At 53.2% G+C, this 17400-nt stretch overlaps 1 long non-coding RNA gene across 1 annotated transcript; it reads right to left on the reverse strand.

Moving 5' to 3' along the window:
- Positions 1-266: 266 nt before the first annotated feature.
- Positions 267-5091, reverse strand: LOC133244046 (uncharacterized). The gene is made up of 2 exons (XR_009735267.1): positions 4994-5091; positions 267-2386 (listed from the first exon to the last, which is right to left on the reverse strand). It is a non-coding gene; the product is annotated as an uncharacterized LOC133244046 (long non-coding RNA).
- Positions 5092-17400: the final 12309 nt, after the last annotated feature.

The raw sequence follows: 17400 nt of genomic DNA on the forward strand, positions 1-17400 counted from the left end.
AACACTTCCTCTGAGCCTCTTCTACCCTCCTGATCTGGACAGGAGGGTCGACTCCCCTGCTTTGTCTGGAAGGGGTTCCCGGCCTTCCGGTCGCACCTCAGGATGAGGCCGGTCTCACGACGACATTCCAGACGTGGCCTCGTGGGTGGTTCCACATTCCGAAGGACCCCGATTTCCCGGTCCCCTCTTGATAAGAACCCGATGCCCGGACACCTCTTCGAACTCCACCCTGTGAATGAAGTCAACACGAAGGGGCAGTGACTCGCCCGTGCATCGTCGGGAAAAGACCCCCAGGTTCCAAATACCGCTCGACAAGTGGCCTGTCTCCCCGGGAACACCTCGAGAGGCAAGCGGAGTTCCATGCCTCAACCCAAGACGAGGCCTGACTCTCCTGTCCCAAGTCTGCAGGGACCTTGCGGTCGGAGTCTGAAGTCAGAGGAACCCTGAGGTTCCTGCCTCAACTGGAGATGAGGCCCTCTTCCAATGCACCAAACCCAGTGGAGTGCCGAGAGGCCCCTCCCACCTCCAGTTTCCCTGACTTCTCAGAGCCACCATGAGAAGCCCCCTGAGGTCACCTGCACAAGTCGAGGGACCCCAGGGTGTCCTGCCTCAACCCGAGAAAGACCTCGAGAGACCTTCTTCAACACGTCTCGAGGCCAGATTCCCCTACTATGACTTGAGAGTAAAGACGCGCTCCCCCTCGCCATTCGCATGGAGACCCGACTTCCTTGCCGCCCCACGAGAGGCTCACTGACCTCGCCGTCGTACCTCGCGAGAAACCGCACACTGGGGCCGCCGCTCGAGAACAACCCCGAGCCTCCCCCGTCATCGCGACTTGAGGGCCTTCGTCTCCTGTATGGCCTAGAGACCAGTCTCTCGACCTCTCTCCAAACGCCTCAGGAGGCTTGACTCCCTTGAGTCCACCCAGTGAGCTCCAAGAGATACCCGTCGCGACTCAAGAGCAGAGCGGGGTTCTTTGCTCCCACTCGAGATGGATGCCTGTCTCCCCGGGTGCGTCTGGAATGCAACCCCGAGATCCCTGTCGCCCCTGGAGAGGAACATTGGCTTCTGGACACAAGCCTAGATGAGTTCTATTGGCCCTGCAGTCACTCGAGAGCAATCCCCAGCTTTCCTTCGCAACTCGAATGGAAGATTGGACTTCCCTGGGCCAACACAAGAGGCATCCTGAATTCCCCGTCGTAACTCGAGAATCCCGCTGCAACTCGAGAAAATCCACGTGGGTCCCCCGTCATCGCAAGATGAAGCCCTTTCCCGCTACAGTGTCTCAGGAGAAGTCCCACGTTAGGTATTGGAGGTCGAAACGGTACTTGGCACCCTTGATGCGACCCACAAAGTGCCCCGACATCCCGGTCTCCCTCAAGAGGAACACCGAGGTTTTCCCGCACCACTTCCTCTGAGCCCCTTCTACCCTCCTGATCTGGACAGGAGGGTCGACTCCCCTGCTTTGTCTGGAAGGGGTTCCCGGCCTTCCGGTCGCACCTCAGGATGAGGCCGGTCTCACGACGACATTCCAGACGTGGCCTCGTGGGTGGTTCCACATTCCGAAGGACCCCGATTTCCCGGTCCCCTCTTGATAAGAACCCGATGCCCGGACACCTCTTCGAACTCCACCCTGTGAATGAAGTCAACACGAAGGGGCAGTGACTCGCCCGTGCATCGTCGGGAAAAGACCCCCAGGTTCCAAATACCGCTCGACAAGTGGCCTGTCTCCCCGGGAACACCTCGAGAGGCAAGCGGAGTTCCATGCCTCAACCCAAGACGAGGCCTGACTCTCCTGTCCCAAGTCTGCAGGGACCTTGCGGTCGGAGTCTGAAGTCAGAGGAACCCTGAGGTTCCTGCCTCAACTGGAGATGAGGCCCTCTTCCAATGCACCAAACCCAGTGGAGTGCCGAGAGGCCCCTCCCACCTCCAGTTTCCCTGACTTCTCAGAGCCACCATGAGAAGCCCCCTGAGGTCACCTGCACAAGTCGAGGGACCCCAGGGTGTCCTGCCTCAACCCGAGAAAGACCTCGAGAGACCTTCTTCAACACGTCTCGAGGCCAGATTCCCCTACTGCCGTGAGCCGGCATATTGCATATTGAGTGCATATTGCATATTGCATATTGAGTGCAGCACTTTCCACAGCATCATCATTCAGGATCTGGAATAGCTCCACTGGAATTCTATCACTGCTGGGAGCCAGTGAGGAACTCCGCCCATGACAAAGGTCATGAGGAAGGAGGCTCGGCATACGCAAAGGCAGGATCGAGCTTCAGGAGTCCCCCTGGAAATTCTCGAGCATATACCCCCAAAACCAGAGTCTGCCTACTTTCTGCTTGTGCTTGCACCTAAACCTCTGACTTTACGGGGGGCTCTCCCCCACTACCTCTCTCTGAAAAAGAGTTAGCTTACAGTTCCAGTTAATAATTCCTGGGTGTGACAGTGTTTAACCTACAAACTCCTTTGGAAATCCTCTAGCCTGCCTGAATAGGTTTTTCCGGCCACATGTGATTGTTCAGAGCCTCCCAACTGTGAGAGGCAGGAGATGTTCTAAACTGTCTAAACACAAATTCTTTTGAGTAGTTACAAGATTGATTAGAAATTGTATTGGTGAATGGTTTTTCACTTGTTGGGCCATTGTTTGCTGCTAAGTTTCCATATCCCTTACCTGCTGTGTCCCTGGCAGTGTATTGATTAATATAATTGGTGTAAGTAGTAGCTTTAATGTTTGTAACCTGGGACCCTTGAGTTAATTCTTTTTCTTGTTATAGCCCACCACACCTTTGCTCTGTAGGAATGCAACTTTATCTAATGCTTTTTTGGAGGGTGGCTCCTGACCAACCACCTTTAGAGAAAAATAAGGTTTCTGAAGAAAAGGTCTTAAAATGTTAACAGGCCTCCGGGCCAGAAGATGATGCAAATCACCTAAGCTTTTGCATATGATAAGTTTGCAGGAAGAAAGCCTGGTTTGCTGCAAGACTCTACCCCTTCCCCCATTATCCTCTATGCATAACTTAAGGTATAAAAACTACTTTGAAAAATAAAGTGCGGGCCTTGTTCACCGAAACTTGGTCTCACCATGTCGTTCTTTCTCTTACCTTCTGGCTGAATTATTCAGCCTCTTTTCGCCACTGAATTTCCTCACTGAGCTATCCTCATTCTATTACTCTTTATATCCTTAATTAACATTTAATTAAGCAGTGGTTTCCTGATCTTCGCCTACGCCGTCTCTCCTTCGAATACCCTGGATCAGCCGGGGCTGGTCCCCGGCACCCTACCATGGCTCGAGAGCAATGACGCGCTCGCCCTCGCCACTCGCATGGAGACCCGACTTCCCTGGCGCCCCACGAGAGGCTCACTGACCTCGCCGTCGTACCTCGTGAGAAAGCGCACACTGGGGCCGCCGCTCGAGAACAACCCCAAGACTCCCCCGTCATCGCGAGATGAGGGCCTTCGTCTCCTGCATGGCCTAGAGACCAATCTCGCGACCTCTCTCCAAAAGCCTCAGGAGGCTTGACTCCCTTTAGTCCACCCAGTGAGCTCCAAGAGATACCCGTCGCGACTCGAGAGCAGAGCGGGGTTCTTTGCTTCCACTCGAGATGGATGCCTGTCTCCCCGGGTGTGTCTGGAATGCAACCCCGAGATCCCTGTCGCCCCTGGAGAGGAACACTGGCTTCTGGACACAAGCCTAGATGAGGTCTATTGGCCCTGCAGTCACTCGAGAGCAATCCCCAGCTTTCCTTCGCAACTCGAATGGAAGATTGGACTTCCCTGGGCCTACACAAGAAGCATCCTGAATTCCCCGTCGTAATTCGAGAATCCTGCTACACCTCGAGAAAAACCACGTGGTTCCCCCGTCATCGCAAGATGTAGCCCTGTGCCGCTACAGCGTCTCAGGAGAAGTCCCACGTTAGGAATTGGAGTTCGAAACGGTACTTGTCACCCTTGATGCGACCCACAAAGTGCCCCGACATCCCGGTCTCCCTCGAGAGGAACACCGAAGTTTTCTGGCAACACTTCCTCTGAGCCTCTTCTACCCTCCTGATCTGGACAGGAGGGTCGACTCCCCTGCTTTGTCTGGAAGGGGTTCCCGGCCTTCCGGTCGCACCTCAGGATGAGGCCGGTCTCACGACGACATTCCAGACGTGGCCTCGTGGGTGGTTCCACATTCCGAAGGACCCCGATTTCCCGGTCCCCTCTTGATAAGAACCCGATGCCCGGACACCTCTTCGAACTCCACCCTGTGAATGAAGTCAACACGAAGGGGCAGTGACTCGCCCGTGCATCGTCGGGAAAAGACCCCCAGGTTCCAAATACCGCTCGACAAGTGGCCTGTCTCCCCGGGAACACCTCGAGAGGCAAGCGGAGTTCCATGCCTCAACCCAAGACGAGGCCTGACTCTCCTGTCCCAAGTCTGCAGGGACCTTGCGGTCGGAGTCTGAAGTCAGAGGAACCCTGAGGTTCCTGCCTCAACTGGAGATGAGGCCCTCTTCCAATGCACCAAACCCAGTGGAGTGCCGAGAGGCCCCTCCCACCTCCAGTTTCCCTGACTTCTCAGAGCCACCATGAGAAGCCCCCTGAGGTCACCTGCACAAGTCGAGGGACCCCAGGGTGTCCTGCCTCAACCCGAGAAAGACCTCGAGAGACCTTCTTCAACACGTCTCGAGGCCAGATTCCCCTACTGCCGTGAGCCGGCATATTGCATATTGAGTGCATATTGCATATTGCATATTGAGTGCAGCACTTTCCACAGCATCATCATTCAGGATCTGGAATAGCTCCACTGGAATTCTATCACTGCTGGGAGCCAGTGAGGAACTCCGCCCATGACAAAGGTCATGAGGAAGGAGGCTCGGCATACGCAAAGGCGGGATCGAGCTTCAGGAGTCCCCCTGGAAATTCTCGAGCATATACCCCCAAAACCAGAGTCTGCCTACTTTCTGCTTGTGCTTGCACCTAAACCTCTGACTTTACGGGGGCTCTCCCCCACTACCTCTCTCTGAAAAAAGAGTTAGCTTACAGTTCCAGTTAATAATTCCTGGGTGTGACAGTGTTTAACCTACAAACTCCTTTGGAAATCCTCTAGCCTGCCTGAATAGGTTTTTCCGGCCACATGTGATTGTTCAGAGCCTCCCAACTGTGAGAGGCAGGAGATGTTCTAAACTGTCTAAACACAAATTCTTTTGAGTAGTTACAAGATTGATTAGAAATTGTATTGGTGAATGGTTTTTCACTTGTTGGGCCATTGTTTGCTGCTAAGTTTCCATATCCCTTACCTGCTGTGTCCCTGGCAGTGTATTGATTAATATAATTGGTGTAAGTAGTAGCTTTAATGTTTGTAACCTGGGACCCTTGAGTTAATTCTTTTTCTTGTTATAGCCCACCACACCTTTGCTCTGTAGGAATGCAACTTTATCTAATGCTTTTTTGGAGGGTGGCTCCTGACCAACCACCTTTAGAGAAAAATAAGGTTTCTGAAGAAAAGGTCTTAAAATGTTAACAGGCCTCCGGGCCAGAAGATGATGCAAATCACCTAAGCTTTTGCATATGATAAGTTTGCAGGAAGAAAGCCTGGTTTGCTGCAAGACTCTACCCCTTCCCCCATTATCCTCTATGCATAACTTAAGGTATAAAAACTACTTTGAAAAATAAAGTGCGGGCCTTGTTCACCGAAACTTGGTCTCACCATGTCGTTCTTTCTCTTACCTTCTGGCTGAATTATTCAGCCTCTTTTCGCCACTGAATTTCCTCACTGAGCTATCCTCATTCTATTACTCTTTATATCCTTAATTAACATTTAATTAAGCAGTGGTTTCCTGATCTTCGCCTACGCCGTCTCTCCTTCGAATACCCTGGATCAGCCGGGGCTGGTCCCCGGCACGCTACCATGGCTCGAGAGCAATGACGCGCTCGCCCTCGCCACTCGCATGGAGACCCGACTTCCCTGGCGCCCCACGAGAGGCTCACTGACCTCGCCGTCGTACCTCGTGAGAAAGCGCACACTGGGGCCGCCGCTCGAGAACAACCCCAAGACTCCCCCGTCATCGCGAGATGAGGGCCTTCGTCTCCTGCATGGCCTAGAGACCAATCTCGCGACCTCTCTCCAAAAGCCTCAGGAGGCTTGACTCCCTTTAGTCCACCCAGTGAGCTCCAAGAGATACCCGTCGCGACTCGAGAGCAGAGCGGGGTTCTTTGCTTCCACTCGAGATGGATGCCTGTCTCCCCGGGTGTGTCTGGAATGCAACCCCGAGATCCCTGTCGCCCCTGGAGAGGAACACTGGCTTCTGGACACAAGCCTAGATGAGGTCTATTGGCCCTGCAGTCACTCGAGAGAAATCCCCAGCTTTCCTTCGCAACTCGAATGGAAGATTGGACTTCCCTGGGCCTACACAAGAAGCATCCTGAATTCCCCGTCGTAATTCGAGAATCCTGCTACACCTCGAGAAAAACCACGTGGTTCCCCCGTCATCGCAAGATGTAGCCCTGTGCCGCTACAGCGTCTCAGGAGAAGTCCCACGTTAGGAATTGGAGTTCGAAACGGTACTTGTCACCCTTGATGCGACCCACAAAGTGCCCCGACATCCCGGTCTCCCTCGAGAGGAACACCGAAGTTTTCTGGCAACACTTCCTCTGAGCCTCTTCTACCCTCCTGATCTGGACAGGAGGGTCGACTCCCCTGCTTTGTCTGGAAGGGGTTCCCGGCCTTCCGGTCGCACCTCAGGATGAGGCCGGTCTCACGACGACATTCCAGACGTGGCCTCGTGGGTGGTTCCACATTCCGAAGGACCCCGATTTCCCGGTCCCCTCTTGATAAGAACCCGATGCCCGGACACCTCTTCGAACTCCACCCTGTGAATGAAGTCAACACGAAGGGGCAGTGACTCGCCCGTGCATCGTCGGGAAAAGACCCCCAGGTTCCAAATACCGCTCGACAAGTGGCCTGTCTCCCCGGGAACACCTCGAGAGGCAAGCGGAGTTCCATGCCTCAACCCAAGACGAGGCCTGACTCTCCTGTCCCAAGTCTGCAGGGACCTTGCGGTCGGAGTCTGAAGTCAGAGGAACCCTGAGGTTCCTGCCTCAACTGGAGATGAGGCCCTCTTCCAATGCACCAAACCCAGTGGAGTGCCGAGAGGCCCCTCCCACCTCCAGTTTCCCTGACTTCTCAGAGCCACCATGAGAAGCCCCCTGAGGTCACCTGCACAAGTCGAGGGACCCCAGGGTGTCCTGCCTCAACCCGAGAAAGACCTCGAGAGACCTTCTTCAACACGTCTCGAGGCCAGATTCCCCTACTATGACTTGAGAGTAAAGACGCGCTCCCCCTCGCCATTCGCATGGAGACCCGACTTCCTTGCCGCCCCACGAGAGGCTCACTGACCTCGCCGTCGTACCTCGCGAGAAACCGCACACTGGGGCCGCCGCTCGAGAACAACCCCGAGCCTCCCCCGTCATCGCGACTTGAGGGCCTTCGTCTCCTGTATGGCCTAGAGACCAGTCTCTCGACCTCTCTCCAAACGCCTCAGGAGGCTTGACTCCCTTGAGTCCACCCAGTGAGCTCCAAGAGATACCCGTCGCGACTCAAGAGCAGAGCGGGGTTCTTTGCTCCCACTCGAGATGGATGCCTGTCTCCCCGGGTGCGTCTGGAATGCAACCCCGAGATCCCTTTCGCCCCTGGAGAGGAACATTGGCTTCTGGACACAAGCCTAGATGAGGTCTATTGGCCCTGCAGTCACTCGAGAGCAATCCCCAGCTTTCCTTCGCAACTCGAATGGAAGATTGGACTTCCCTGGGCCAACACAAGAGGCATCCTGAATTCCCCGTCGTAACTCGAGAATCCCGCTGCAACTCGAGAAAATCCACGTGGTTCCCCCGTCATCGCAAGATGAAGCCCTTTCCCGCTACAGTGTCTCAGGAGAAGTCCCACGTTAGGTATTGGAGGTCGAAACGGTACTTGGCACCCTTGATGCGACCCACAAAGTGCCCCGACATCCCGGTCTCCCTCAAGAGGAACACCGAGGTTTTCCCGCACCACTTCCTCTGAGCCCCTTCTACCCTCCTGATCTGGACAGGAGGGTCGACTCCCCTGCTTTGTCTGGAAGGGGTTCCCGGCCTTCCGGTCGCACCTCAGGATGAGGCCGGTCTCACGACGACATTCCAGACGTGGCCTCGTGGGTGGTTCCACATTCCGAAGGACCCCGATTTCCCGGTCCCCTCTTGATAAGAACCCGATGCCCGGACACCTCTTCGAACTCCACCCTGTGAATGAAGTCAACACGAAGGGGCAGTGACTCGCCCGTGCATCGTCGGGAAAAGACCCCCAGGTTCCAAATACCGCTCGACAAGTGGCCTGTCTCCCCGGGAACACCTCGAGAGGCAAGCGGAGTTCCATGCCTCAACCCAAGACGAGGCCTGACTCTCCTGTCCCAAGTCTGCAGGGACCTTGCGGTCGGAGTCTGAAGTCAGAGGAACCCTGAGGTTCCTGCCTCAACTGGAGATGAGGCCCTCTTCCAATGCACCAAACCCAGTGGAGTGCCGAGAGGCCCCTCCCACCTCCAGTTTCCCTGACTTCTCAGAGCCACCATGAGAAGCCCCCTGAGGTCACCTGCACAAGTCGAGGGACCCCAGGGTGTCCTGCCTCAACCCGAGAAAGACCTCGAGAGACCTTCTTCAACACGTCTCGAGGCCAGATTCCCCTACTGCCGTGAGCCGGCATATTGCATATTGAGTGCATATTGCATATTGCATATTGAGTGCAGCACTTTCCACAGCATCATCATTCAGGATCTGGAATAGCTCCACTGGAATTCTATCACTGCTGGGAGCCAGTGAGGAACTCCGCCCATGACAAAGGTCATGAGGAAGGAGGCTCGGCATACGCAAAGGCAGGATCGAGCTTCAGGAGTCCCCCTGGAAATTCTCGAGCATATACCCCCAAAACCAGAGTCTGCCTACTTTCTGCTTGTGCTTGCACCTAAACCTCTGACTTTACGGGGGCTCTCCCCCACTACCTCTCTCTGAAAAAGAGTTAGCTTACAGTTCCAGTTAATAATTCCTGGGTGTGACAGTGTTTAACCTACAAACTCCTTTGGAAATCCTCTAGCCTGCCTGAATAGGTTTTTCCGGCCACATGTGATTGTTCAGAGCCTCCCAACTGTGAGAGGCAGGAGATGTTCTAAACTGTCTAAACACAAATTCTTTTGAGTAGTTACAAGATTGATTAGAAATTGTATTGGTGAATGGTTTTTCACTTGTTGGGCCATTGTTTGCTGCTAAGTTTCCATATCCCTTACCTGCTGTGTCCCTGGCAGTGTATTGATTAATATAATTGGTGTAAGTAGTAGCTTTAATGTTTGTAACCTGGGACCCTTGAGTTAATTCTTTTTCTTGTTATAGCCCACCACACCTTTGCTCTGTAGGAATGCAACTTTATCTAATGCTTTTTTGGAGGGTGGCTCCTGACCAACCACCTTTAGAGAAAAATAAGGTTTCTGAAGAAAAGGTCTTAAAATGTTAACAGGCCTCCGGGCCAGAAGATGATGCAAATCACCTAAGCTTTTGCATATGATAAGTTTGCAGGAAGAAAGCCTGGTTTGCTGCAAGACTCTACCCCTTCCCCCATTACCCTCTATGCATAACTTAAGGTATAAAAACTACTTTGAAAAATAAAGTGCGGGCCTTGTTCACCGAAACTTGGTCTCACCATGTCGTTCTTTCTCTTACCTTCTGGCTGAATTATTCAGCCTCTTTTCGCCACTGAATTTCCTCACTGAGCTATCCTCATTCTATTACTCTTTATATCCTTAATTAACATTTAATTAAGCAGTGGTTTCCTGATCTTCGCCTACGCCGTCTCTCCTTCGAATACCCTGGATCAGCCGGGGCTGGTCCCCGGCACGCTACCATGGCTCGAGAGCAATGACGCGCTCGCCCTCGCCACTCGCATGGAGACCCGACTTCCCTGGCGCCCCACGAGAGGCTCACTGACCTCGCCGTCGTACCTCATGAGAAAGCGCACACTGGGGCCGCCGCTCGAGAACAACCCCAAGACTCCCCCGTCATCGCGAGATGAGGGCCTTCGTCTCCTGCATGGCCTAGAGACCAATCTCGCGACCTCTCTCCAAAAGCCTCAGGAGGCTTGACTCCCTTTAGTCCACCCAGTGAGCTCCAAGAGATACCCGTCGCGACTCGAGAGCAGAGCGGGGTTCTTTGCTTCCACTCGAGATGGATGCCTGTCTCCCCGGGTGTGTCTGGAATGCAACCCCGAGATCCCTGTCGCCCCTGGAGAGGAACACTGGCTTCTGGACACAAGCCTAGATGAGGTCTATTGGCCCTGCAGTCACTCGAGAGAAATCCCCAGCTTTCCTTCGCAACTCGAATGGAAGATTGGACTTCCCTGGGCCTACACAAGAAGCATCCTGAATTCCCCGTCGTAATTCGAGAATCCTGCTACACCTCGAGAAAAACCACGTGGTTCCCCCGTCATCGCAAGATGTAGCCCTGTGCCGCTACAGCGTCTCAGGAGAAGTCCCACTTTAGGAATTGGAGTTCGAAACGGTACTTGTCACCCTTGATGCGACCCACAAAGTGCCCCGACATCCCGGTCTCCCTCGAGAGGAACACCGAAGTTTTCTGGCAACACTTCCTCTGAGCCTCTTCTACCCTCCTGATCTGGACAGGAGGGTCGACTCCCCTGCTTTGTCTGGAAGGGGTTCCCGGCCTTCCGGTCGCACCTCAGGATGAGGCCGGTCTCACGACGACATTCCAGACGTGGCCTCGTGGGTGGTTCCACATTCCGAAGGACCCCGATTTCCCGGTCCCCTCTTGATAAGAACCCGATGCCCGGACACCTCTTCGAACTCCACCCTGTGAATGAAGTCAACACGAAGGGGCAGTGACTCGCCCGTGCATCGTCGGGAAAAGACCCCCAGGTTCCAAATACCGCTCGACAAGTGGCCTGTCTCCCCGGGAACACCTCGAGAGGCAAGCGGAGTTCCATGCCTCAACCCAAGACGAGGCCTGACTCTCCTGTCCCAAGTCTGCAGGGACCTTGCGGTCGGAGTCTGAAGTCAGAGGAACCCTGAGGTTCCTGCCTCAACTGGAGATGAGGCCCTCTTCCAATGCACCAAACCCAGTGGAGTGCCGAGAGGCCCCTCCCACCTCCAGTTTCCCTGACTTCTCAGAGCCACCATGAGAAGCCCCCTGAGGTCACCTGCACAAGTCGAGGGACCCCAGGGTGTCCTGCCTCAACCCGAGAAAGACCTCGAGAGACCTTCTTCAACACGTCTCGAGGCCAGATTCCCCTACTGCCGTGAGCCGGCATATTGCATATTGAGTGCATATTGCATATTGCATATTGAGTGCAGCACTTTCCACAGCATCATCATTCAGGATCTGGAATAGCTCCACTGGAATTCTATCACTGCTGGGAGCCAGTGAGGAACTCCGCCCATGACAAAGGTCATGAGGAAGGAGGCTCGGCATACGCAAAGGCGGGATCGAGCTTCAGGAGTCCCCCTGGAAATTCTCGAGCATATACCCCCAAAACCAGAGTCTGCCTACTTTCTGCTTGTGCTTGCACCTAAACCTCTGACTTTACGGGGGCTCTCCCCCACTACCTCTCTCTGAAAAAGAGTTAGCTTACAGTTCCAGTTAATAATTCCTGGGTGTGACAGTGTTTAACCTACAAACTCCTTTGGAAATCCTCTAGCCTGCCTGAATAGGTTTTTCCGGCCACATGTGATTGTTCAGAGCCTCCCAACTGTGAGAGGCAGGAGATGTTCTAAACTGTCTAAACACAAATTCTTTTGAGTAGTTACAAGATTGATTAGAAATTGTATTGGTGAATGGTTTTTCACTTGTTGGGCCATTGTTTGCTGCTAAGTTTCCATATCCCTTACCTGCTGTGTCCCTGGCAGTGTATTGATTAATATAATTGGTGTAAGTAGTAGCTTTAATGTTTGTAACCTGGGACCCTTGAGTTAATTCTTTTTCTTGTTATAGCCCACCACACCTTTGCTCTGTAGGAATGCAACTTTATCTAATGCTTTTTTGGAGGGTGGCTCCTGACCAACCACCTTTAGAGAAAAATAAGGTTTCTGAAGAAAAGGTCTTAAAATGTTAACAGGCCTCCGGGCCAGAAGATGATGCAAATCACCTAAGCTTTTGCATATGATAAGTTTGCAGGAAGAAAGCCTGGTTTGCTGCAAGACTCTACCCCTTCCCCCATTATCCTCTATGCATAACTTAAGGTATAAAAACTACTTTGAAAAATAAAGTGCGGGCCTTGTTCACCGAAACTTGGTCTCACCATGTCGTTCTTTCTCTTACCTTCTGGCTGAATTATTCAGCCTCTTTTCGCCACTGAATTTCCTCACTGAGCTATCCTCATTCTATTACTCTTTATATCCTTAATTAACATTTAATTAAGCAGTGGTTTCCTGATCTTCGCCTACGCCGTCTCTCCTTCGAATACCCTGGATCAGCCGGGGCTGGTCCCCGGCACGCTACCATGGCTCGAGAGCAATGACGCGCTCGCCCTCGCCACTCGCATGGAGACCCGACTTCCCTGGCGCCCCACGAGAGGCTCACTGACCTCGCCGTCGTACCTCGTGAGAAAGCGCACACTGGGGCCGCCGCTCGAGAACAACCCCAAGACTCCCCCGTCATCGCGAGATGAGGGCCTTCGTCTCCTGCATGGCCTAGAGACCAATCTCGCGACCTCTCTCCAAAAGCCTCAGGAGGCTTGACTCCCTTTAGTCCACCCAGTGAGCTCCAAGAGATACCCGTCGCGACTCGAGAGCAGAGCGGGGTTCTTTGCTTCCACTCGAGATGGATGCCTGTCTCCCCGGGTGTGTCTGGAATGCAACCCCGAGATCCCTGTCGCCCCTGGAGAGGAACACTGGCTTCTGGACACAAGCCTAGATGAGGTCTATTGGCCCTGCAGTCACTCGAGAGCAATCCCCAGCTTTCCTTCGCAACTCGAATGGAAGATTGGACTTCCCTGGGCCTACACAAGAAGCATCCTGAATTCCCCGTCGTAATTCGAGAATCCTGCTACACCTCGAGAAAAACCACGTGGTTCCCCCGTCATCGCAAGATGTAGCCCTGTGCCGCTACAGCGTCTCAGGAGAAGTCCCACTTTAGGAATTGGAGTTCGAAACGGTACTTGTCACCCTTGATGCGACCCACAAAGTGCCCCGACATCCCGGTCTCCCTCGAGAGGAACACCGAAGTTTTCTGGCAACACTTCCTCTGAGCCTCTTCTACCCTCCTGATCTGGACAGGAGGGTCGACTCCCCTGCTTTGTCTGGAAGGGGTTCCCGGCCTTCCGGTCGCACCTCAGGATGAGGCCGGTCTCACGACGACATTCCAGACGTGGCCTCGTGGGTGGTTCCACATTCCGAAGGACCCCGATTTCCCGGTCCCCTCTTGATAAGAACCCGATGCCCGGACACCTCTTCGAACTCCACCCTGTGAATGAAGTCAACACGAAGGGGCAGTGACTCGCCCGTGCATCGTCGGGAAAAGACCCCCAGGTTCCAAATACCGCTCGACAAGTGGCCTGTCTCCCCGGGAACACCTCGAGAGGCAAGCGGAGTTCCATGCCTCAACCCAAGACGAGGCCTGACTCTCCTGTCCCAAGTCTGCAGGGACCTTGCGGTCGGAGTCTGAAGTCAGAGGAACCCTGAGGTTCCTGCCTCAACTGGAGATGAGGCCCTCTTCCAATGCACCAAACCCAGTGGAGTGCCGAGAGGCCCCTCCCACCTCCAGTTTCCCTGACTTCTCAGAGCCACCATGAGAAGCCCCCTGAGGTCACCTGCACAAGTCGAGGGACCCCAGGGTGTCCTGCCTCAACCCGAGAAAGACCTCGAGAGACCTTCTTCAACACGTCTCGAGGCCAGATTCCCCTACTGCCGTGAGCCGGCATATTGCATATTGAGTGCATATTGCATATTGAGTGCAGCACTTTCCACAGCATCATCATTCAGGATCTGGAATAGCTCCACTGGAATTCTATCACTGCTGGGAGCCAGTGAGGAACTCCGCCCATGACAAAGGTCATGAGGAAGGAGGCTCGGCATACGCAAAGGCGGGATCGAGCTTCAGGAGTCCCCCTGGAAATTCTCGAGCATATACCCCCAAAACCAGAGTCTGCCTACTTTCTGCTTGTGCTTGCACCTAAACCTCTGACTTTACGGGGGCTCTCCCCCACTACCTCTCTCTGAAAAAGAGTTAGCTTACAGTTCCAGTTAATAATTCCTGGGTGTGACAGTGTTTAACCTACAAACTCCTTTGGAAATCCTCTAGCCTGCCTGAATAGGTTTTTCCGGCCACATGTGATTGTTCAGAGCCTCCCAACTGTGAGAGGCAGGAGATGTTCTAAACTGTCTAAACACAAATTCTTTTGAGTAGTTACAAGATTGATTAGAAATTGTATTGGTGAATGGTTTTTCACTTGTTGGGCCATTGTTTGCTGCTAAGTTTCCATATCCCTTACCTGCTGTGTCCCTGGCAGTGTATTGATTAATATAATTGGTGTAAGTAGTAGCTTTAATGTTTGTAACCTGGGACCCTTGAGTTAATTCTTTTTCTTGTTATAGCCCACCACACCTTTGCTCTGTAGGAATGCAACTTTATCTAATGCTTTTTGGAGGGTGGCTCCTGACCAACCACCTTTAGAGAAAAATAAGTTTTCTGAAGAAAAGGTCTTAAAATGTTAACAGGCCTCCGGGCCAGAAGATGATGCAAATCACCTAAGCTTTTGCATATGATAAGTTTGCAGGAAGAAAGCCTGGTTTGCTGCAAGACTCTACCCCTTCCCCCATTATCCTCTATGCATAACTTAAGGTATAAAAACTACTTTGAAAAATAAAGTGCGGGCCTTGTTCACCGAAACTTGGTCTCACCATGTCGTTCTTTCTCTTACCTTCTGGCTGAATTATTCAGCCTCTTTTCGCCACTGAATTTCCTCACTGAGCTATCCTCATTCTATTACTCTTTATATCCTTAATTAACATTTAATTAAGCAGTGGTTTCCTGATCTTCGCCTACGCCGTCTCTCCTTCGAATACCCTGGATCAGCCGGGGCTGGTCCCCGGCACCCTACCATGGCTCGAGAGCAATGACGCGCTCGCCCTCGCCACTCGCATGGAGACCCGACTTCCCTGGCGCCCCACGAGAGGCTCACTGACCTCGCCGTCGTACCTCGTGAGAAAGCGCACACTGGGGCCGCCGCTCGAGAACAACCCCAAGACTCCCCCGTCATCGCGAGATGAGGGCCTTCGTCTCCTGCATGGCCTAGAGACCAATCTCGCGACCTCTCTCCAAAAGCCTCAGGAGGCTTGACTCCCTTTAGTCCACCCAGTGAGCTCCAAGAGATACCCGTCGCGACTCGAGAGCAGAGCGGGGTTCTTTGCTTCCACTCGAGATGGATGCCTGTCTCCCCGGGTGTGTCTGGAATGCAACCCCGAGATCCCTGTCGCCCCTGGAGAGGAACACTGGCTTCTGGACACAAGCCTAGATGAGGTCTATTGGCCCTGCAGTCACTCGAGAGCAATCCCCAGCTTTCCTTCGCAACTCGAATGGAAGATTGGACTTCCCTGGGCCTACACAAGAAGCATCCTGAATTCCCCGTCGTAATTCGAGAATCCTGCTACACCTCGAGAAAAACCACGTGGTTCCCCCGTCATCGCAAGATGTAGCCCTGTGCCGCTACAGCGTCTCAGGAGAAGTCCCACTTTAGGAATTGGAGTTCGAAACGGTACTTGTCACCCTTGATGCGACCCACAAAGTGCCCCGACATCCCGGTCTCCCTCGAGAGGAACACCGAAGTTTTCTGGCAACACTTCCTCTGAGCCTCTTCTACCCTCCTGATCTGGACAGGAGGGTCGACTCCCCTGCTTTGTCTGGAAGGGGTTCCCGGCCTTCCGGTCGCACCTCAGGATGAGGCCGGTCTCACGACGACATTCCAGACGTGGCCTCGTGGGTGGTTCCACATTCCGAAGGACCCCGATTTCCCGGTCCCCTCTTGATAAGAACCCGATGCCCGGACACCTCTTCGAACTCCACCCTGTGAATGAAGTCAACACGAAGGGGCAGTGACTCGCCCGTGCATCGTCGGGAAAAGACCCCCAGGTTCCAAATACCGCTCGACAAGTGGCCTGTCTCCCCGGGAACACCTCGAGAGGCAAGCGGAGTTCCATGCCTCAACCCAAGACGAGGCCTGACTCTCCTGTCCCAAGTCTGCAGGGACCTTGCGGTCGGAGTCTGAAGTCAGAGGAACCCTGAGGTTCCTGCCTCAACTGGAGATGAGGCCCTCTTCCAATGCACCAAACCCAGTGGAGTGCCGAGAGGCCCCTCCCACCTCCAGTTTCCCTGACTTCTCAGAGCCACCATGAGAAGCCCCCTGAGGTCACCTGCACAAGTCGAGGGACCCCAGGGTGTCCTGCCTCAACCCGAGAAAGACCTCGAGAGACCTTCTTCAACACGTCTCGAGGCCAGATTCCCCTACTGCCGTGAGCCGGCATATTGCATATTGAGTGCATATTGCATATTGCATATTGAGTGCAGCACTTTCCACAGCATCATCATTCAGGATCTGGAATAGCTCCACTGGAATTCTATCACTGCTGGGAGCCAGTGAGGAACTCCGCCCATGACAAAGGTCATGAGGAAGGAGGCTCGGCATACGCAAAGGCGGGATCGAGCTTCAGGAGTCCCCCTGGAAATTCTCGAGCATATACCCCCAAAACCAGAGTCTGCCTACTTTCTGCTTGTGCTTGCACCTAAACCTCTGACTTTACGGGGGCTCTCCCCCACTACCTCTCTCTGAAAAAAGAGTTAGCTTACAGTTCCAGTTAATAATTCCTGGGTGTGACAGTGTTTAACCTACAAACTCCTTTGGAAATCCTCTAGCCTGCCTGAATAGGTTTTTCCGGCCACATGTGATTGTTCAGAGCCTCCCAACTGTGAGAGGCAGGAGATGTTCTAAACTGTCTAAACACAAATTCTTTTGAGTAGTTACAAGATTGATTAGAAATTGTATTGGTGAATGGTTTTTCACTTGTTGGGCCATTGTTTGCTGCTAAGTTTCCATATCCCTTACCTGCTGTGTCCCTGGCAGTGTATTGATTAATATAATTGGTGTAAGTAGTAGCTTTAATGTTTGTAACCTGGGACCCTTGAGTTAATTCTTTTTCTTGTTATAGCCCACCACACCTTTGCTCTGTAGGAATGCAACTTTATCTAATGCTTTTTTGGAGGGTGGCTCCTGACCAACCACCTTTAGAGAAAAATAAGTTTTCTGAAGAAAAGGTCTTAAAATGTTAACAGGCCTCCGGGCCAGAAGATGATGCAAATCACCTAAGCTTTTGCATATGATAAGTTTGCAGGAAGAAAGCCTGG

Source organism: Bos javanicus, unplaced genomic scaffold (genome assembly GCF_032452875.1).
Source record: "Bos javanicus breed banteng unplaced genomic scaffold, ARS-OSU_banteng_1.0 tig00001995_1, whole genome shotgun sequence".
Taxonomy (NCBI): domain Eukaryota; kingdom Metazoa; phylum Chordata; class Mammalia; order Artiodactyla; family Bovidae; genus Bos; species Bos javanicus.